This window comes from Trichosurus vulpecula, chromosome 5 (assembly GCF_011100635.1).
Source record: "Trichosurus vulpecula isolate mTriVul1 chromosome 5, mTriVul1.pri, whole genome shotgun sequence".
Lineage (NCBI taxonomy): Eukaryota > Metazoa > Chordata > Mammalia > Diprotodontia > Phalangeridae > Trichosurus > Trichosurus vulpecula.
In genome coordinates, this window is record NC_050577.1 from 93,559,004 (window position 1) to 93,583,307 (window position 24,304).

General features: G+C 38.4%; 1 pseudogene; it reads left to right on the plus strand.

The window, feature by feature from the left end:
- Positions 1–23,332: 23,332 nt before the first annotated feature.
- Positions 23,333–24,304, plus strand: LOC118850924 (annotated as a pseudogene).

Sequence of the window (24,304 nt, forward strand, 5' to 3'; positions counted from 1 at the left end):
GGTTCTAAACCTGACCCTGTCTCAAAAATCTGTGGACTAACTGAATGTAGTAAAAGACGTGTCAGTTCTGGAAAGCAGCTATGAGTTCTATTTTCTACTGCCAGGGTCATGAAGTTCCAGTACAAATGCAGACTCAGTAATTCTGAATTGAAATGACTGTTCTACTTTATAGACTGAGATTTCCTAACAATCATAGAATTCCAAAGAACCTCTCCTCTTTTGATCTCCTCCTTTGGTTCATCTTCCTCCTCCCAACCTCTAAGTGTAGGTGAGTCCCAAGGAGAGATCTTCCTCTGCACTCTCTCCCTCAACGATCTTATCTACTCCCAGGGCTTCAATTAGTGTCTCTAAGCAGATGATTATAATAATCCAGTCCTATATCGCCAACCACTTGCCAGATGGCTACACCTGGACTTCCTGCCCACATCTCAAATTCAATATGTCCCAAACTGAACTCATCATAAACCTGTTCCTAGTCACCCAGACTCAAAATCTTTGAATTATCTTTGACTCTGTCCTCATTCTCACTTCACACACTCATGATTATTGGTTGATATCAATTAGCCATCTGGTCTCAATTAGCTTTTAGAAAGAGGCAATTACTAAAGTGTTTTGGTAATAGCTGGTATAAAATACTCCCCTAGAAGTCTGTGACCCACGCTTCCAATAAGACATAGAGTCCAAGGGAACGGGGCTCAAGTTTAGAGGGCGTATGAAGCAAAGGAATAAACTCACAACTCCTGATCTGCTGGAATATAAAGTTCCCTTCAAGGCTATATGGTGAGGCTTTTCTTCAGGGCTCTTGGGGGAGCTTGGATTCCACTTTACTCATCTTAAGAAGTCTGTATTTGGCTCTGAGTGCAGATACTGACACCAGCTGTTCTAGGGACACTGCTTAGGGTGCTGGTTTAAAATCCTGTGGACTCTTCAGAGCTCACAAGATCTTATTCTAACCAAGGAAGTGTATAGGTGAACATGGCCAAGGCGATTCCTTTTCAGGGCAGCTCTCTCTCTCCCCACCACCAGATACTCAGATTTTGATTTTAACTGGTTTTTATGCTGGTTCCAGAAGGCACGAACTAGTCTCTCAGCAAATCTGAACAGATTTCCTGTCACACCTAAGGAGATCCGGCCATAGTTCATACCTAGTGAACATACGAGCTATATTGTCACTACGTAAACGAGTCAGGGCTAAACAGGGTGACTAAACAAGGCACACTAGGTGACACAGTGGATAGAAGCTGGACTTGGAGTCAGGAAGACTCCTCTTCCTGAGTTCAAATTTGACCTTAGACACTTACTAGCTGTCCCTTAACCCTGTTTGCCTCAGTTTCCTCATCTGTAAAATGAACTGGAGAAGGAAATGGCAAACCACTGCAGTATCTTTTCCAAGAACACTCCAAATGTGAAGAAGAGTGGGACATAACCGAACAATTTCAGTCCTATCCTTATAGTATAGAGATTCAAGTTGTGCCTAGCCAGGGGGCGCTAGGGGGCGCCACAGTGCTGAGAGGAATAGGTCCAGTTTAGTCGGCGCTCAATCCAGCCTCACCCTCATCCTAGCTGTGTGATCCCAGGCAAGTCACTTAATCTCTCTTTGCCTCAGTTTCTTCATCTGTAAAATAGGGAAATAATAGTACTTACCTCCCAGGGACGTTGTGAGGATAAAATGAGATGATATTTGTAAAGCTCTTTGTAAACCTTAAATCACTTTATAAATGCTAGCTATTAATGTTACTTCTGGATATGCCCAGGGGAACAGTCAGATAGGGCTGTTTCTTTTCTTTTTTATGTATGACAACGGTACAGTGGAAGCAAATATTTACTGGATGACTCAGGTGACATCTGGGGCACTGCACTCATGAAACCAACTCAGACTGGCAGGTAACCTGCCTCTGTAAGCCTATGGGGAAAAAAAGTAAGGGAGTGTAGTTTATAATTTTACACATCTGTTGTTATGCCTTGATGTCTATGCAAAAGATCCTCTCTGTACACACCCACAAGCAGTCCTAATCCTCCAACCAACTTGGTTTCAAAGAGTTGGGGAAAGAAGAAATTCTGGATGAGCCAAGCTCTGAATGAATCTAGGGCATCATGTGAAATGGGGTTCAGGATTATTAATATATGGCCATCTTTAAAGCAGAAGCCCCTCTTCTGCCTCTAGGAAATCTACTCTGTCCACTCTCTATACTGATGATTCACAAGCAATTCTCCTGTGGCCACATGATTTACTTAACATTGTAAAGTAAAATTCCAAATAAAATAACCACCTTGAAACCTCCTGCTCACCCTCTCATTCCTTTGGATGTGCTTAGGGAACAATTTCATACCACTTCCTTATATAAGTAATGAAGGGGATAAGGAAGGTATATCACAGGACCACTCTTGGGGGCAGGCATTGCACTAGAAAGCAGGGGAAGCCGGGGTGGGGGGGAAGTACCAGGGGTTAAAATTGTCTCTGAACCTTTGCCACAGTCACTGAGATTTTTGAGAACTACTCCTGCACACTATCCAGACTTAGCACTCCACACTCTGGTTCCCTATTGGCTCCTCTAGTTCCCAGTCAGATCCAGCTGTCTAGCCAAGGCTCTCAGCATGGACCAGATGGCATATAGAAACACAAATCCCAGTAACCATTGAGGAGGCCAAGAACTCCTAGGTGGACTTTGAAATTAGGCCTAGAGTCCTGATTCCCAACATCAGTTGCTATTATCCCAAAGGGGCCATTCAATGACTCACCTTCACCCAGCAACAGCTAAGTATATCCATACTACTACCACCACCCTCCACCCCAGCCAAACTCTCTACCCCAAGGAAGGAAGAAAGTACAGTCACAATCCTCAAGGGGAAACCAGAGGAAGGAGAGAACACCCAAACTGGGTGCAGTCACATACAGACTTTGACAGGACTTTGTGACCAACATTCAAATCTCTGCCTCTGCCCTCCACCATCCTTTCCCAAGATTTTTACCAGGGCCGATATATTAACTCTAAGACTCTTGGGTAGTGGGAAAAAATGACACCCATCAGAGCCCAGACACCTGATGGGGTGGGCGAAAGGGGGTGATTCTCAGCAGTATTCTGTCACTTATCTGTTTCCCCAAAACTATTATCACCTCAGGCCCTGGAATAAATGATAATTAGAGAGCAGATAAGGAATGTTGGCAGGAGCACCCTGGCATGGGCACCAGTTAATAAGCAAAGTAGAAAATGAATACTTTCTTGCTAGAGAAAAAGGAGTGGGTATTATGCTAGTCGCAGAGATACTCTTCATGGATTTTCTTTTTCTTCAATCTACGGCATAGGAAGGGAAAGTGGGGAGGAGCAAAAGGAGTAGGAAAGTAGACCGGAGAAGCTATCTGTCTCTTCTTATGGCTGAGAAACAAATATACCTCTGGTGGCTGATGAAAAGAAAGACTGGGGAAGAACAGCCAGAAGAACTGCCAGAAGCTGAGGACAGCAGATGCAAGTATTTTTAATATTAAGTTGGCCTGAAGTCTCAGGAAGATTTGACTGTAAGATATGGTTTAGAGGAAGTTAGAAAGGAGCATCACAATAAAAATCTGGAGTTACATTGCATTATAATACAAGCCTGGAGTTAATTAAGTGCTGATTGATAATGATTAACGATTAGTGAAAAAGGTACTGAATTATATTTAAAGGTTCATTTTTTTAAACAGCTTCTGTTATACAAAATCACCTATTTGGCTGTTTAATATTTATAAGCTTGTTTCAAATAGTTCTATTTTCATGTAGCACCCCTCCTTTAGACTACTCCCCCAGTTCTCCAATTGGGTTGCAGAGGGTGGCTGCTAAACACCTCAAGTTCAAAGACTAAACCTTTGGGTCTGCACTCCTAAGCCACTACCAGGGAGTTTTCCATTCACAATAAGTCAGTAAACTTAATTGGCTCTTAGCCCAGTATAAAAGTAGTTACAAAATATTCTGTTCATCCACACACGTCACCCCCAAACCTGGGGGGCACTTCCACAAATGTAGACGTCATCCATGGAAAGTGTGAGCTAAAAGCTTGAGTTCAATAGCAGTGAGACACACAAGCAGCACACATGTGGCAAATGCAGATCACAACTCCTGATACTGCAGGATCTGGGAATCCTTCCTCTCTTCAGAGGCCTTGGGTGCAGCATTTCTGGGGGGCTCATACAAGTTCTCAGGGGCTGCTTCTATCTATAGTCTAACTCTCCTCTCTGCTGACAGTGATCACATTCTTTGAAACTGTTAACTCCCTTGAGTGTCTGTCTGTCTGTCTGTCTGTCTCTCTGTATTCCTATCTGTCTGGAGAATATGTCTTTGCCCCCTGCTAGATGTGGTGTCTGAAGATGGTCCAGAAGCTCCCCCTTCAAAGTTATATGGCCAAGATGCAAGGAGAGAGAGAGAAGGAGAATTTAGTTCTTCCTTTCACAGGTGTCTCAAGGTCCCCACAGGTAGCTCTGGTTTGCTCTCACTCTCAAACTGCTGAACTTAATCCAGGGTTTAAGTAGTTAAAGCCTTCAGAGTTGTAGCTAATGCATTTCATCAACCAATCATATCTCTCCTTTCTTGACTCAATCAGAGAGAATCAACTATCTCATAAAGGGATGATAGGACATTTTTCCTTGTTGAAATCTCAACAGTATGACTATATTCTATGACTACATCAACTAAGGCAGGGGTTGTGGTTCGTGTTAGGGGTAAGAGAATAATCACCTCTTCCTTCTCTTACATTTACAAAAGAGAAACAGTGAAGAAAAAATCCAGCAGATTTCTGGTAAAACATGCATGTTGAAGTTCTGAGGGCTTGAAAGTAGCCACAAAAGCCACATTATAATAATCTACTCTAATTTCAGTAAATGTACCTGGAAGGTTGGGATGGGGAGGAAGCAGCCTCTCAGATGCTAAAACTGCAAATGTAAAATTATGAAGTGACAGTGTATTTTAATCAAATTCAAAACTTAAGAAATTAATAAATTAAGGTACAAATTCTAAGAATGAATACTCCTGAAATTTACAGAATTTAATGGTCTAATACTGTGTTATCATTCCTGCTACTAACTGCTAGCTAGATTGCCCAGTTCTCCATATTGGATATGTTATGGTTATAATTTCTCAATGTCAATGAACAACAGGCTTAACAAACAATAGGCCCTAATGAGGACATCAGCCATCTGTTAAAAAAATAAACTATTTGGTTGAGAACATGCCCAACAATATGGGCACAATATAGTAATTTCTACTCTCCAACATTAGCCCTCCACAACATGGCTCCAACCTAGCTTTCCATACTTATTTCACATTAATTCCCTTTCACAGTCATTATAGTCCAGATAAAGTGGCCTAGCTAGCTGTTCCCTGAACAAAGCATTCCGCCTAGCATCCCCATGATTTTCCATAGGGCTGTCTCCCAAGCAGGGTATGAACTCCCTTCTCCCTCCTGTATCTCAGAATCCTTAGCTTCTTTCAAGGCTCAGATCAGGCACTACCCCCTACACAAGGCTTCTCCTCAGGCTCCCATTAGTTATTGTTCCCAGGTTCCTAGAATAACTTTGTATTTCATGTTGTGTACATCCAGTAGACTATGAACTGCTTGAGGGCAGGGACTATTTTTTTCCCTCAGACATGCAGTACCTAGTACAATGCCTTATATATACTAAGTATTCAATAAATGTTTCTTGAGTCGATTTAGTCCTGATGCCCACAAAAGTCCTATTCTGAATGACGAATTGCAATGTGGAAGCAATGCTACGATCTCAAGGACTGATACTAGAACACAGGCTCTATCTAGCAAGTTCTACTAAGCTGGAAATGTTCCTAGTGACAAATTCTCTCTTGTATAAGGACCAAACCAAGCTAAATAAAAAGTTGGCCACTAGGCAAAAAATCTTTGCAACTCAAAAAACAAAGAGAAAATACAGTCCTGCCCATTCCCAATCCCTAAACCTCAAGAAGGCAGCATGAAAAAGAAAACAGTAGAAAGAACACTGACCCCAGAGTCAGAGGATCTGGGTTCAAAGCCTGCTTCTCCACTTACTATCTGTATGACCCAGGGCAAGTGACTTAACCTTCCCGGTTAAATTCCAGTTTCCTCATCTGTCTAATGAAAGCGCTGGACGAGATGACCTCTGAAATGAGGTTGAGCAATGAAATAAGAGTGCCAGTGCTGGGGTCAGGAAAACCTGAGTTCAGATGTGGTGTGTGACCATGGCCAAGTCATTTAACCTATGTTTCCCTCAGTTTCCAGCCATCAGTGTGTCAGCCTCGTCGTCCCTGGAAAGTATACTGCCAAGGGAACTGAACTTATCCACGGTATTCAAAATTCCTCCGTTTGCTGTAACCAATGGTTCCACATATGGATGATGTGGTGCTGGCTGGTGACGAAACTGTGTTTTCTTGGTGTTCATTAATTTAGGCCAAAATTAGCACAGCAACAGAGAATCGATCCATACTTTGTTGCATCTCAGCTTCAGAGGCTGCATTGAATGCACAATCATCTGTGAACAAAAAAATCACGCACCAACTCTCCCTCCACTTTAGTCTTGGCTCGTAGCCTTTTTGAGGTTCTGAAGGAAAGTGTGGGACAGAAGAGGTATTAGACTGACTACCAAACAGAAGGTCTACAGAACTGTGGTGCTGACCTCATTGTTGTATGCCTGTGAAACCTGGACAGTCTACCAGCGCCATGCCAGGAAACTGAATCGCTTCCATTTGAATTGTCTTAGGAAGATTCTGAAGATCACCTGGCAAGATAAGGTACCAGACACTGAGGTCCTTTCTCAAGCTAAACTGCCAAGCACTCAAACTCTGCTACAGAAAGCACAACTCTGATGGGCTGGCCGTGCTGTTTGAATGCCAAAGGTACCCTGGCCTAAAAGACTATTTTATAGATAACTCATGCAAGGCAGGCACTCACATGACAGTCAGAAGAAGCAAGACAAGGACACTCTCAAGGTCTCTCTGCAGAACTTTGGAATCAATTGGGAGACACGGGAGACACGGGCAAAGGACTGTCCAGCGTGGCACGCCCACATTCAAGAAGGCGCTGCGCTCTATGAGCAAAGCAGAACTGCAGTATTGGTCAAAAGCAATGTGAGATGGGCACACTTAGAGAGAGCTCCGCTCCAAATGTTTACATGGACTATTTGTGCCCAACCCGTGGTAAAGCCTTCTGAGCTCGTATTGGCTTGATCAGCCGCAGCCGGACACACCGTACCTTGACTCCAACATAGCGGTATCATTTAAGTCTACTTCGAGAATGAAGGACAACAACCAATCAAGCCACCTCAGTTCCCTCACCTATAAGATGCGGGTAACAATAGCACCCACCTAACAGGATCATTGTGAGCATTGAATGAGAAAGTCATTGTGTGGCACTCAGCACGGTGCCTGGTACACAGTAAGCACTCCATAGATGTTCATTAGTATTATTAATTTATGTGTTGTTTATTTGTCCAAACTAAATCTGTAATCCTACAAAAGGAGTCAGAGTATGCTAAGAATTCCAGGACTAAAACTATCTAGATACATACATTTAACTACTGTACCCTAAATGTGAGTTATCCTTGCCCAATGACCAACAAGTCACCCAGCTGGTATGCGTGAGAGGCAGGACTTGAACCCGGGTCTTTCTGACTCCAGCACACAGCAAAACCCTGGAGCTACGGAGCCAAAAAGTTCAGTAACATATTTATGAGAATGATCTACCTATAAGTCAAAGACACTCTTAATGAAAATATAAGAAGGGAATAGGCAAATTTTTAAAAACTATTTTCTTCAGCAAACCACTCAGTTCCATGATGATGGAAAGGCACAGAGAATATATCCAAGAACCTGCTGTGCTTATTATTTACTAATAACTTGGTATATTGAAATACAGTCTGAAAGATCCTCCTCTAAAAGTGGCCTCCTGTGCATATGTTTAAATAATACCTTGAAGAGATCAAACCAAACTGATAACTTGGTTCAGTGATCTGCTTACCAATATGAGGCAAGGTATCAGATACAGAGATGTATGCATGCTAAAGGTGTTCACCATTGACCTGAAGGATTCCATCACGGAAAGGTCCTCCTGTTCCTGTTCTGGAACGATATTATATAAGTCCCAGAATACGACAGGGCCTCTTCAATGAGTTCCGCTCAAATGAGTTCAACACAGGAAAAACCAAATGGATGATGAATGCTTATTGTCTAGACTACAAAATGCAGTTAGATGGGTAACCCATTGAATTAGGCCATCAGTACATTTATCTTAGGCTGCTAATGGACAGTGGGCTCAGAATTGAATAGAGGGAAGAAAGTCACTGGATTGCATTTAGGAAATTATACAGCAATCTTAATAATACCACGATTCTCCCTGACATATGCAAAAAAAATTCTTTTCGACAGCACTTTTTTCCTGATGATGCTGTAAAGCTATGAATCATAGAATAGTCTCTGAAGAATCAAAACTGCAGGCGATCCAAAGGGCCAGAGAAAAAAGGTAGGTTTCAGTATATTACCAATATTGTCTTGCATGGCAAAAGTGGCTTAAAGATATTATCTAGGAAATATATGATTAGAAAAAGAGATGGACTGGTCATTTAACAAGGAGGAACAAAACAACAAAAGTGCCACTTTGATATTCACAGAATATCAAAAAGCTAAAAGTAAGGCCTTCAGAAATTGGGTAAATCCTTCACAGAGGATTTCTGGGAGGATATGGACAAGAGATGTATGGGATGAGCTGCATGCAGGTGGTTCTAATCTGCATTGTTGCAAGAACTGCCCACCTGGAAGAGATCACAGATCGACTGAAATGTCAGCCTGTTTGCTGATAACTTCCCAGTACATTTTGATGTCTAAGCAAACATTGAGCAGCATTTCATTACTAGCTTTAGCACTGCCTATGATATCTAAGGTGTCTGTTCTGTTTGTTTGTTTCTTTGCTTGACTCATTCATTTATGATTTATAACTCTCACCTACTTCCAAAAGGATTTCAGATAACAAGTAGAGTCAAAACATATGAAATGAGTAAATTTCAAAACAAAAACACAACAGGACAAAAAACCATCCAAAAAAGCAAAGATAGGTATGTCAGACACCTGGAATGAGTTAGTTACTGCAGCTAAACACTGAATGTGGCTTTGAGCTTTCTGGAAGCCGAGGCAAGTTAGGTTATATAGTTTTTATTGCCTGTTAAAAAGGAAACATACAAGGAAATAAATCTGAGAGAAAAGCTACACGTGCTGCTGCATTGTTCAATGAAGCAACAAAGTTTAGCAACAAAATCCCCTTGTTCAATTATTTTACAGCTCAATGACTTACAAAGGTGCTTTTATGGCACACCACATGCCAAATTTTCTAGAACTATAGACAGTTGGCTAATATTTTACTTGCGATTAATTTTAAAAGTCTCACCTTTTGGGGACTGACAGCCAAAATCCTCATTTATACAACAGTAAACAATCTATAACTTCTTATTTGAAGCATATACTTGAAATCAAAACTAATATTTCATCTCTCCTATTAGTGTATAAGGGCACACCACTGCTTTCTATCCTAAACCTTTTCCTCATTTGTCGTTGACATTGGTAATCCTGGCATTTGACTCGGTGAGGATTTACAAAGCCAGCTTAGATCTGCTGATTTCAATGGAAGGCTCTTTGTATAGCACACTGAAGTCACACTGCTTTCTTCCACTGACCTTGTGCTGTCTCTAAGACATTTCTTTGGTTTCTCTCCAGTTGGCTGTACCCCTCTCCTCTCTATAGCTGGCTCTCTTTTCTTCTAGGCTGGCTCTTTTAAGGTCAAGGTGGTAGGAAAACTTCTATCTTTAGTAGCATAAGTTGGGACCTACAGTTTTTCCTCTGGAGCCAGAGGAGTGATTGATACCTGTTTTGTTTAGTCTTTTAAATAAATGAAAGGCAACACTTTCTTTATCAAAAATCAAAGGCATAGGAAACTTACATTGGAATAAAGCACTTAAACATGAAAACACATACACACCTCTGTAGACAAACTGACAAGAAATAAGATACTACTGTAAAGAGAATTAAGCTACATAGAATATTTTGAAAGCCAAGTCTAGAAGAGATCTCAAAATCACAGTGTTATAAGATTTACTAAGTCTCACAATTAGGGAGAATTCAAATATGTAAACCAAACCTTTCTAGCCTTTATTCTAATAATGTCTGGAAAATATCCAGTGAAGAAGTTATGACCTTCCTAATAAAGTGTTTTGTGAACTTAACTGACATAACAGTCAAACTGTTGCTTCAGTGTTTAAAAACAAATACCTTTTATTTAAGTTTGAACCAACCATATCTTGTCCTTCCTTCAGACTTGGCGAGTAAGTGACATGCTTTAATTCTACCCTGTAAAAGTGAGAGGTGATGCCTGTCTACAGACTTTACAAGAATATTCTCTCCTAACAGAGCGCTTAACAGAAAATCTTGACAATTGAGTTCAGAATGAAAATGAAGAATTCCACTTGATTTTCCCCCTAATATCATATTACAACTGCTCTAACCTTGGCTTTGTAAATATAAATTTGAAGACAATTTGCTCTACATTCCAGTTATTCTGGGGTATCACTATACTAGGAACTTGTTAGCATTGCTAGTTTTATGATCACAACCGTACTGCTAATCCTAGGTCATGAAAAGGACTGGGTGAGAGGCTATAGAGGATCAATGCAAATATGGCACTGCTACAACGAAAGCAAATGAAAGGTCACATCTGACTCACAAACATCCTATTTGTACACAATGGACAACGTACATTGTTGGATCAATTTCACTTATTTTTAATGAATGTATCAGACATGTTAAAAGTTAAAGTATAGTAAATCTACCACTTCCCTCCATATGCATGGTCAGTTGTTTTCTAAAACAAATTAAATTTGGCATTTTTTCTTTTGACCAACTTGTGTAGGCCATTAATTTAGCATCTTGCTATTCTTCAGTTCCTTGCAAAATGATTTTCCCCAAATTAATTGCTGCAGACATTAATTATAAAAATCTGCCATCTCATTTCATATTGTCTTTTCTTTTAAAAGTTATATTTAGTTAATACCTGAGATGTAGTTAATCTTCCATAAATCAATTTAATCCACACATTTTCATTTCCTGTGTATATAGAAGTGTGCTAGGTGCCATGGGGGATACAAAGAAGCCTTCATGTTCCCTGTTCTTAAGTGACTTACAACCTAATTAAAAGACAAAAAAGTAAAAAGTGAAATAACAACAAAAAAAGAGTAAACAACGATTAAGGGCAACAATAGAATAGAGCTATAAAACAGTACAAGATTAATTGCCAAATGCATTATATGGCTAATAGTTGTTCTAATTGGCACATAGTAGGGTTTTGATAAATGCTTTATCTATAAGAGGTTGGAGAAAGGAAAAGTCACTTCATCCTAGGAAAGCCTTTGCCTAAGAATAGGTATCTGAGGCATTCATTTTGAGAGATGGGTAGAGAGTTTGGTTAAGGAGGGGAAATGACATTTCAGGTGGGTGGGAGAGTTATAATAGACAAAAGCAAAGCAGCAGGAAAGTGGAAGTCTTTTCAACAGAGAGTGTGGATCAGCCAGGTAAAGAATTTGGGAAGGGGAGAACTGGAAAGAAATATGAAGAAGGCAAGGTAGAAGCAGGCTGGGCAGTACTTTGCTATGATTTAATGAACCCATTTTCAAAAATAACATTTTATTGATATCTTTTGTTTTCATATCTTGTATTTTCCAATGTAGCTATCTTCTTTCCCCCCTGCATTCCTTCTAACAAAGAATAAAAAAAAGGGGAAAAAGTTAATCAAAACTAACATGTTAAAAAAAAAAGTCTAACATTACACATCAGTGAACCAATTCTTATTAACACTATTGTGTAAATTTCGTCAGGCTCAGCTGAATTAAAAGAAATTGTTAAGCATGCTTACCAGGAAACATCGAAAGGAAAAAAAAAAAAAGAAACCTAAACATTATTTTGCAAAACAAAAGACTGATATAAAAAAAAAGGAAAGCTTTTGAATTGAGGGGGGAGGGAAAGGGTCCTAAGATTTAGGTAGAGGTTCCCTTCATGAGGGTATCTTTTTAATATAGGGCTAAGAGGTATTCATCTATCATGGATCACAGATTCACCAGAAGGAAAAAAAAAAAACCTCTCAATTAGGGGCCCACATATGTACAAAGCAACTTTTACTTTCAGTAACCATTTTTAAAAGTAAGTATATAATATTTTTGCAGCACATAGCATTTGGAACAGGTATCTTTAAACAACTTGAAGAATCATGTACAGGAGATAAAGAACAAAAGAAAGCATTACTACAGGCAATGTAAAACTTTGTTCAATAAATACAAAATTTAACATATATATATGTTTGCTCATGATTCCTAAAAGTCTTTGAGAGATAAACAAAGATAGAGAAGGAAAGAGTACAGTAATTACCCTAGTTAAGAATAGCTATTATAAATGTCTTAATCAAGCAAGCAATTATTAAACATCCATTATATATATATATATATATATATATATGTATGTATGTATGTATGTATGTATGTATGTCAGGCACCACACTCAAGTTAGGGTTAGAAACACAATTACAATTAGAATTTTTTTTTTAGAATCCACAGTAATTTTTCAGTACTTTTTCCCATTTAACCTCTTCTTCCCTTCCCCTTTGAACTGTCCTTTGTAACAAAGAAAATAAAACGACTAACAAAGCAACAAGCCTGACATTTGGTACATTCTACAGGGTGTCCCTAAAATCTGGACACATAGAAAATCTCATTAACATCTCATTAACCATTTCACCGAAGACTCTGTGTTATTCAGAGACTTCTTTTCTGGGGTATGCTAAAGGAGAAGGTGTACTCAATGAAAATCACAGATGCAACATACTTGAATGCATAAAGAGTGAATGTGCTAAAATTGATAGCAATGTGGGGTTATTGCATGGAAATCACATGAATCTTGTGAAGCGCATTAAATACCTTTACATCACAAATGATGGAAATAATATTGAAGATGTTATCTGTTAACATTCCAATTAAATAAAATGTTGTTGAAATTTTCATTCATTTCGTTTCGTGAAAATATGCATTTTTGCCTATGTGTCCAGACTTTAGGAACACCCTATCTCCAATCTTCTACTTCTCTATAAAGAGAAGAAAAGTATGTTACATCCTCTGTTCTTCAGAACAAGATTGTTTGTTCCAATTAATTTTAGTTGTCTTTTAGTGATGTTTTCATTTATATCATTGTCTTCTTGATTCTATATTTTTAAATTTGCTTTACTTCAAACAAGCCTTCCCATGCTTCTGTGAATTCCTTGTATTTGTAGTTACTTATGGTGCAATAATATTTAATTATATTCATTATGCTACAGTTTCACACAATCATAGAACTTCAGAGTTGGAAGGGATCTCCATGGCCATCTAGTCTAGCCTATACCTGACAAAGAAACTCTATTAAAATACTAACAAGTGTTCATCCAGTCTTTACTTAAAAACCTCCATTTAAGGAGGAATTCTTTATCTCCTAAGGTATCCTGTTTCACTTTTGAACAGTCTTTAAAGTAAACTAATACAGAATACTAGTAGGACTCCAAAGTGTTCTCCTTCAATGCCTTGTTGTGACAAGGAGATGACCTTGACTGACATCCAGTATAGCTAAAGATGTGGAGGCTCATCTCCAGCAGGTCAGCCACTAGGTGATGAATTATTTGGCCATAATGACCCTTAAAACAAAGCAAAATAAAAAAATATCAGTTCTTCATAAACTCCTCATACTTCCAGGTAGATTCATGGAAAATAAAGTGGTGAGTAATAAGGAGAGCATAACTTCGACACTGTCTCTAAAAGTTAGTTTAACTGTTACTATATCAGATGAGAGATCTTAGTCCAAAAGTGAACAGGTTGGCATGCTGATGAAAGAACTCAAATACATCTGTATCAACATTCTCATTATAAATAAAACTAGAAGACAATAAAGAAATTGAAACTAAATGCACGGTAGAATTTGTTTCATTGAGCACTTAAAGGCAAAGAGAAACCCATGACATGATACTTTTGGTCACCTCAAATAAGTGGAAAGGCCACTATGAAAACAATTGCAGCTTATGTGTCAATATCTATTGCAGAAGATGAAAGAGTAAATGTGCTCTACAAAGCACTCAACCTACAAATCTCTCTCTCTCGTTACTTGGTGACTTCAAAACGAATGTGAGCATGGGATGTGAACAATAGTGAAAAAAAATAAGATTTATAGACTAAGAAGTTTCATGCCTGCATGTCCTGAATATTTTCTTCAAAAAGATAGTAAGAAAGTGCTGGACATGGCAAACATCTTATTACTGATATAGGAATCATTTCCACATTAGCTGTCTGGGTGAAATCAGATCATCAACTAGTAGAAACAAAGGTCAAATACCAACATCAAATTAGAAGAATGGAAAAAGGAACATGTACAAGGTACCACTGTTATCTCAGGCTCAATGGGTAGTGTTTTGACCAATCACATTTACTCAACAGTGAACCAGTTAACAAGGAGCTCATAGAATAATAGTCTGCCTCTATGTGTAAAAAAAAAAAATAAAGAAGATGGAAGATTACTCATATTAATTATTGATCAGATCTGGAACTAACTTCTGAGTCAAATGTAACAGAAAATGAATTTATTAGTTTCTTAAGTGAGAGTTATGCAATGGAAAGCCCCTCAGGGAGGAAGGTAATACCTAAAATTAAGAAAATTAAAAGGCCGGAATTTAAGAAAAATTGATTCCAGAAATCTACAGACTAATACAGGAATCAAACTTCCTTAAAGGAAATTCATCAAAGTTGAGGAAAACTGTAGCTATTAGCATTCAGGCATCTATAAATATGATGAAGACATAAGGGTGATTTTAGTGTGTGATGATGCTAATTTTCTGGCTCCTGGTTTCAGCTTAATGCTTAGGTGCTGATGTATCAAGGAATGAAGATAATTCTAATGATCTCTAGTGCCACCAATCTTTATCAATCATTCAACAAGCACTTATTAAATATCCACGCTGGGCCAGGCACTGTTATGAGCTGGGAGTTGGGAGGAGAGCAAAATAGTCCCAAGAGAACAAATAGCCTAATATTATACTCAAATTTAGGTCTCTCTAATATTCAGGTCTGGATGAAATTTAGTGTAATTTCTGTACCAGTTCCCTTTTCCCCTTCCTCCACCCCCCTTTCCTTTCCCAGCCCCAAAATATAACATTCCATTATCCAAAACAAAACAAAAACAAAACCCCACCCTACATAAGTTAGAAACAACAACAAAAAAAAAGTTAGCTGCTTCCTTCAGATGTTTCAGTTGTTTAGATACATTGCAAGATTGAAGGGTTATAATTCTATATTCTCCAAAGAATGATTTTTATTAGGCAGTTTTTCAAGTAAGAATGGAGATGGCAATGATTACAGATTCTTCTTTCTCATTTTAATCCAGTATAATAAAGAAAGTTCAGAGAACTATCTCTTGGATTCTGGAGAACCATATGTTTGCATAGATTACAAGAAAATTTCAGAGGAAATTAACAGAATTTTTTCTGCTGATGGCTCCTTGCTACCCTGAGGGTATGTAATTACTCTGAAAGCAGCCTCCTAAACACTTAATGCCCAAGACAGTAAGAGGTCCAAAGAAAATCAACCAGAAGGTGATAGGAGTGAAGTACTTCCTGTATATCCTAAAGTTCTGTTGGTCCATCAAAATACATTTAAAGACTGGTATTATAAGATATTGCATTATGTAATACCTACTTACTGAAGATCAAGTATTGGCTTCTTGAGGATACATTACTTACTTTCGACTATAACAACAAAAATATTTATTGATCTTTTAACTCTAGTCTGCATGGAGAAAAAGCAAGAGTGGAAAATTTAAAGTGTCTAAGTAAAGGAGACAATCTCTTCTAGCTATGTGTTGTTTTTCTTGTCTCAGGGGTAAATATTGCCCAGCTAACCTCTGACCTGCATGGGCAGTGTGAGGTAAGATAGGGTAGAGAATAAACATGTGGATGTTGCATTTGATAATGGTTAATTTCTGAAAGTTTTAGTTTGTGTGTTTGTGTGTGTATGTGTGTGTTTATATAGACTTTCTTCTACCCTGAAAAAGTCACTACAACTAAAGACACAGTGCCTCTGATTTCTGACAGTTATGAATCTATTCAATTAAAAAAGTATTTATTAAGTATATAATATGTGCCAGGCACTGTGTTAAGCACTAGAAATACAAAGACAAACACAAAACAGATGGTTCCCTTAAGAAGCTTATATTCTATTGGGGAGAAATAACATGTATACATAAAGTTAAATACAAATACAAAGTAATTTCCAGGGAGAAGGCAGAGATCTAATATTAAAGGCTAATTTACTGACAATAGAATAGAAGTTATAGAAAGCATAATGAAAGGGTGGAGTGGGATAAGGACATGGGCGGAATGTGGATAATATGGATGAATATGAGGTAGTGGGGAGATTTCCAACCTAAGTGGTAGACAATAAAGAATCAGAATTACAAAGATTCTAAGTAGAGTCATAGTAGCAGTGGTAATGGTGAGAAATTATGTTGTATAAATGAAGAAATTCCAGCAGCCTGACCTAATTAAACAAGCTGTTGACAGCTTAAAAAAAAATAGGAAATGGATAAAAGACTATACATTGATTGAAAGTCATCATTTCCTAAGAAAATCTAACTAATGAAAATCAATAACCACAATAAGGAAACCAATAAGGCTAGAAACCATCTGACCCAGGAAACATTTAATGTCCTTGCCAATTGATGAGATATGGCAACCAAGGGTAATAGTGGTATAGTACCCTACCCAGGTTGGTTCCATGAAAGACACCATGTGATGCTACATCCTGCATACTTGGAAAAAGATATGATTCCAGACTGGCTGAGACACAATGGAGAGAAGAAAAGTGGAGTGAAAAGCTAGGAGAAAAAGGAGCATGGAACAAACTGTAAATGGCTAACGGGGTCCTCAGAGCCATAGGTACTTGGAAAAAGCTGGCATCCCAACAAATCCTAGTGCCTATATGCCCAGATACTACTAAGAGCTGACTTCTTGGGTGAGATTGTCCTCTCCTCAGTTGTGCTGAGACTTCATTTTGCTCTTGAGTCATAGAGCCTCTTCATTCCTATGTGTTTTATTGTCTAAACTAATCTAAATAATAATTTTCCTAGTTATTGTTTCACTGCTTTTTCATTTTCCTGCTATCCATGATTATCTTTTATGTAATATGTATTTGGTGGGAGGGGAGCTAAATGGGCCAAGATTAAACTAACTGTTGTTACCCTCTGGGCCTAGAGTGGGACTACTTCTCACCAATGCTTAGCACAATGTCTGCCAGATAGCACTTAATAAGTGTTTATTGATTGATCAATCTGAAGAATCAAATCCTTATACTGAAAATATCTGATAGGTAATTTTGTTGTTATTCAGTTTTCAGTTGTGTCCAACTCTTTGTAACCTATCTGGGGTGTTCTTGGCAAAGATACTGGAGTGGTCTGCCTTTTCTTTCTCCAGCTCATTTTACAGAAGAGGAAGCTGAGGCGAACAGGGTTAAGTGACTTGTCCAGGGTCACACAGCTGATAAGTGTCTGAGGCCAGAATTGAATTCAGGAAGATAAATCTTCCTGATTCCAAGCCTGAAACTCTATTTACTTTGTCATCTAGCTGCCCTCTAATTTGTTATAGATAGACACAATTCTGGTCTTGAAATACCCCTTTTGCAAACAGAAGAACAATGTGATAGTCATAACCATCTTACTATTTTCCATAAGGATGGAAATTGCAGTCTCCCCTGGGGAGATGGAGTGGGGCATTCCAGAACATATTTAACTAAACGAATCCCTGCAGCATAGCCTTGTCTAATCTCTATGGCCCTGTTTAAACTTTTACACTGATTTAGAATCACTGTAACAATCTTCAGGCTTCAGCTAAAGTAGTCCTAAGAGAAAAGACATTTTCTCTGAAAACATGTATTAACAAAATAGGAAAAAGAGGACTAAGTATTAGGAATACAATTTAGAAAGAGAAATTCAACAAATTAACAAACGTAAAACAAACATGAAAATATTTTTGAAATACATAGATAAAAATAAAAAATCCAGAGAAATAATAAATAAAACCAAGATTAATAAATTGATAAGATGTTAGCTAACAAAAAAAGAGAAAAATAAAATTATTTAAGTAAAAAAAGTGAACAAGGTAAATCCACAAAAGAGGAAATTATAATAACTATCAAATGCTATTACACACAATTTATGCCAGTTAAATTGAGAATTTAAAAGGAAATACATGATTATGTACAGAAATATAAAATACTAAATTAACAAAACAAGAGAGATCTTAATTTAAGAAAGAAAAATCAATTAAATCATAGGATAACTACTAAAGAAAGTTCCTCTGGACCATATGGACTTCATGAATGAATTCTATATATAAAGCCTTCAAACAATAATTCATACTTGTATTATACAAGTCATTCTCAATAACTTAGAAAGAAGGCACTCTACCAAACCCCTTTTTATGTGACAAAAAAATAGTCCTGATACTCAAACTGAGGAAATTACAAACCAATTTAACTACTTTTTTAAGTATAATCTCACTCATTTCCCAAATATGTAGAGAACTGAGTCAAATTTATAATAATACAAGACATTTCCCAATTGATAAATAATCAAAGGATAGGAACAGGCATTTTTCAGATGAAGAAATCAAAACTATCTGTAGGCAGAGTAAGGAGTGCTCTAAATCACTTTTGACTAGTGAAATGCAAACTAAAATATCTCTGAGATACCACCTCACACCTATCAGATTGGCTAAAATGACAAAAAAGGAAAATGATAAATGTCAGAGAAGATGTGGGAAAATTGGGACACTAATGCACTGTTGGTGGAATTGTGAACAGATCCAACCATTTTGGAGAACAATTTGGAACTATGCCCAAAGGGCTATAAAACTGTGCGTACCCTTTGATCCAGCAATACCACTACTAGGTCTGTATCCCAAAGAGACCATAAAAAAGGGAAAAGGACCTACATGTGCAAAAATAGTTATAGCAGCCCCTTTCATGATGGCAAAATATTGGAAATTGAGAGGATGCCCATCAATGGAGGAGTGGCTGAACAAGCTGTGGTATATGAATGCAGAAGAATACTACTGTGCAGTAATAAAGGATGTACAGGCAGATTTCAGAAAAACCTGAAAAGGCTTATATGAACTGCTGCAAAGTGAAACAAACAGAACCAGGAAAACATTGTACACAGTAACAGCAACATTGTGTGACGATCAACTATGAATGACTCAGCTCTTCTCAGCAACACAATGATCCAAGACAACAAGTACAAAGGAGTCATGAATGAAAATGCTATCCATACCCAGACAAAGAAATGATGGATGCTGAATACAGATCAAAACATATTTTTTCACTTACTTTATTCTTTCTCATTTTCTTCCTTTTGATTCTGTTTCTTCTTTCACAACTGTGACTAATATGGAAATATTTTTACACGATAGCACATGTATAAAATATAACAAACTGCCTACCATTTTCAAAAGAGGGGAGGGGAGGAAAAAGAAAAATTTGGAATTCAAAATCTTGTAAAAATGAATGCTAAAAATTTTCTTGACATGTAATTGAGGAAAGAAATAAAATACTATTTAAAAATAAATACAATCTCAGCATAAAGACTACAGAAATTTAAAAAACTCATGGAGGAAAGTTGTTGAAGATAATGAGTATTACCCTCATAAAACACTGAGAAAATGGAAAAATAGAATAAAGGGGAAAAAGTTCATAGAAAGCATGACAAGTGAGCCAATTAAGCAAAATCATCTAGAGAGCATTTAACAACGAAACTATGAGGACAAAAAATAGATTAAAAAGTGGAAATGATCTATCAAGATTACTATAGCAAACTATTTTTTCTGTCAATTACAATGGATCTATCAACACGTGAACTATAACATTAGTCTCCGACATACTGCAAGAAACAGAAACAGCACCAAAGAAAACAAAGATGAGAAGAGTAGCTGACTGGAGCAATGGTGAACACAGGAGGTCTATGCTGGAGGCAACACAATTATGAGAGTGTTAAGGGATCATTTTTCTAGATCTTTAAAAGAGGAGGGGATACCAAAGGTTTGGGGGAAATCTCAGACAATTTTTTTAAAGGCAACTGAGAAAATGTCAATAATTGTTGTTGTTGTTGTTCAGTCACATCTGACTCTTCATGAGTCTGATGGTTTGGGGTTTTTTTTTGCAAAGATGCCAGAGTGACTTGCCATTTCCTTCTCCAGCTCATTTTACAAATTGAGGCAAACAAGATTAAGTGACTTGCCCACAGTTACCCAGCTAGTTAGTATCTGGGTCTACATTTGAACTCAGAGTCCCGAGTCCAGACTCAGCACTCTATCCACTTCACCATCTAGCCACCTCAAAATTGTTTAGCCACATACTTATTTTCCCATTTCTGCAATTATAAAAATAAACACATTTTGAGGGCATCCTTGACGAAGGTAGTAGAAGGAGAAAAAAGGAAGAGGAAGGGGAGGAGGAAGAGGAGGTAGAGAAGGAAAAGAAGAAAAGAAGAATAGCATTTATATGGTGCTTTAAGTTTTACAAAGTGATTTACAAATATTATCTAATTTTATCCTCACAATAACCCTGGAAAGTAGGTGCTATTACTATCCTTGTTTTACAGAGGAGGAAACTGAGGCAAACAGAGGTTAAATAAGTATTTAAGGTTGGATTTGAACTTGGACTGACATAGACTTTTGCAAATGATATTTTATCAGTTCACATCTCTGTATTCGCTCAATTGACTGAAAGGTGCAAAGAAAATTCTCACTGTACTTGTTTGCTGACTATTTAAAAAGCATTGCATTGGCGGAGCCAAGATGGTGGTTTGAAAACAGGGACTCATTTAAGTTCTCCCCCAAATCCCTCCTAACACCTGTAAAAAAAGACTCTAAACAAATTCTAGAGCTACAGAACCCATGAAATAACAGAAGGAAACAAGTCTCCAGCCCAAGATGGCCTGATTAGTTGCTGGGAAGGATCTACTGCACCGTGCTGGGGGCGGAGCACAGCCCAACATAGGCCATGCCAGGACAGACCGAGCCATAATAGACCTGGTGGAGCAGGTCAGTGGGAAAACTGCTGAATCTCGGTGAGGGAAGTGCATGGTCTGGTCATAGCCCTAGGGCTGCAGAGGTGGCTGCAGCAGCAGCAGCAGTGGCAGTAGCAGTAGCAGCAGCAGCAGCAATAGCGGCAGTAATGGCGGCTGCTTCTGGAGCCCCTGGCCCACATGGGAGGAACCAAGTGGCTGATCAGAGCGGGAGTACAGAGATGGCTTTGCTGGAGCTGAGGCAAGGTTCTCGTGCTTTGCCCTACTTGGATATGGGTTGCGGTCCTGGTTGGTGGTTCTTCGGGGAGGAGCTCTGGTGTGGCAGAGCTTTGTGACGGCTGCGGAGAGGGAGTCCTCCTGGTGCTTACATTGCCAAAAGGAGTATCTGCACTCACAGACCACAGCACAGGCCAGGAGAGGAGCATCATACTACCTCAGAATAGAAGTAGCTCTGAAAATAGCAGCACAAAACCCCTGAAACTTGGGACAAAGTACCCTCTACTCTGAAAGCAGTCATACCCTGACAAAAAACTCAAAAGTCAAGTATTTGGCTGGGAAAATGAACAAGCAGTGTAAAAGGACTCAGACTATAGAATCTTTCTTTGGTGACAAAGAATATCAAAACATACAGCTAGAATAAGTCAACAAGGTCAAAGATCCTACATCAGAAGCCTCCAAGAACAATATAAATTGGTCTCGGGCCATGGAAGAGCTCAAAAAGGATTTGGAAAATCAAATAAGAGAAGTAGAGGAAAAACTGGGAAGAGAAATGAGAGTGATGCGAGAAAATCATGAAAAACAAGTCAACAACATGCTAAAGGAGACCCAAAAAAATACTGAAGAAAATAATACATTAAAAAATAGACTAACCGAAGTGGCAAAACAGGTCCAAAAAGCCAATGAGGAGAAGAATGCCTTAAAAGGCAGAATTAGCCAAATAGAAAAGGAGGTCCAAAAGACTATTGAAGAAAACACTACCTTAAAAATTAGAATGGAGCAAGTGGAAGCTAGCGACTTTATGACAAATCAAGAAATTATAAAACAGAACTAAAAGAATGAAAAAATGGAAGACAATGTGAAATATCTCATTGGAAAAACCACTGACCTGAAGAACAGATCCAGGAGAGATAATTAAAAATGTATTGGATTACCTGAAAGCTATGATTTTAAAAAGAGCCTAGACATCATCTTTCAAGAAATCATCATGGAAAACTACCCTGATATTCTAGAGCCAGAGGGTAAAATAGAAATTGAAAGAATCCACCAATTGCCTCTTGAAAAAGGTCCCTAAAAGAAAACTCCTAGAAATATTGTAGCCAAATTCCAGAGTTTCCAGGTCAAGGAGAAAATATTGCAAGCAGCCAAAAAGAAACAATTTGAGTATTGTGGAAACAAAATCAGGATAACACAAGATCTAGCAGCTTCTACATTAAGGGATTGAAGGGCTTGGAATATGATATTCTGGAGGTCAAAGGATGGAGGATTAAAACCAAGAATCATCTACCAGCAAAACTGAGTATAATACTCCAGGGCAAAATATGAATTTTCAATAAAATAAAAGACTTTCAAGCATTCTTGATGAAAAGACCAGAGCTGAATAGAAAATTTGACTTACAAATACAAGAATCAAGAGAAGCATAAAAGGGTAAACAGGAAAGAGAAATCATAAGGCACTTACTAAAGTTGAACTGTTTTGTTTATGTTCCTACATGGAAAGATGATTTTGTAACTCATGAGACCTTTCTCAGTATTAGGGTAGTTGAAGGGAATATACATATATATAAACAGAGGGCACAGGGTGAGTTGAATATGAAAGGATGATATCTAAAAAATAAAATTAAGGGGTGAGAGGAATATATTGGGAGGAGAAAGGGATAAATAGAATGGGATAAATTATCTCACATAGAAGTGGCAAGAAAAAGCTGTTGTAATAGAAGAGAAGAGGGTGTAGGTGAAAGGGAATGAGTGAATCTTGTTCTCATCAGATTTGGCTTAAGGAGGCAATAACATACACATTCAATTGGGTATCTTACCCTACAGGAAAGTATGGGGGAAAGGGATGGAGGAGGGGATGATAGAAGGGAGAGGAGATTGGGGGAGGAGGTAGTCAAAACCAAACACTTTTGAAAAGGAACAGGGTCGGCCTCTTCCTCTCGGTCCCATATTGAACCTGAGTTGGAGGCAGTGAGTCCAGTCTCAAAATGGAGGTAAAACAGCCATCCGGCTGCCCCTACGGAGGGGAGGAGGGTCATGATCCAAAGTAACCAGAGCAGTTGAGAAAACTGTTTATTGGTGGCTTGAGCTTTGAAACTAAGGATGATAGTTTAAGAGAACACTTTGAAAAATGGGGCACCCTCACAGATTGTGTGGTGATGAGAGATCCCCAAACAAAACGTTCCAGAGGCTTTGGCTTCGTGACTTATTCTTGTGTAGAAGAGGTAGATGCAGCAATGTGTGCTAGGCCACATAAGGTTGATGGGCATGTAGTGGAACCAAAGAGAGCTGTTTCTAGAGAGGATTCTGTAAAACCTGGTGCACATCTAACTGTGAAGAAAATTTTTGTTGGAGGTATTAAAGAAGATACAGAAGAATATAATTTAAGAGACTACTTTGAAAAGTATGGCAAGATCAAAACTATAGAAGTTATGGAAGATCGATAGAGTGGAAAGAAGAGAGGATTTGCTTTTGTAACTTTTGATGATCATGATACAGTTGACAAAATTGTTGTTCAGAAATATCATACTATTAATGGGCATAACTGTGAAGTGAAAAAGGCCCTTTCAAAGCAAGAGATGCAATCTGCTGGCTCACAAAGAGGTCGTGGAGGTGGCTCAGGCAATTTTATGGGTCGAGGAGGAAACTTTGGAGGTGGTGGAGGAAACTTTGGCTGTGGAGGAAACTTTGGTGGAAGAGGTGGTTATGGTGGTAGTGGTGGTGGTGGAAGCAGAGGCAGTTATGGAGGTGGAGATGGTGGATATAATGGATTTGGTGGTGATGGTAGCAACTAGGGAGGTGGTCCTGGCTACAGTAGTAGAGGGGGTTGTGGTGGTGGTGGAGGACCTGGATATGGAAACCAAGGTGGTGGAGGAGTATATGATAGTTACAATGAAGGAGGAAATTTTGGTGGTGGTAACTATGGTGGCAGTGGAAACTATAATAAAGGGGGACAGGAT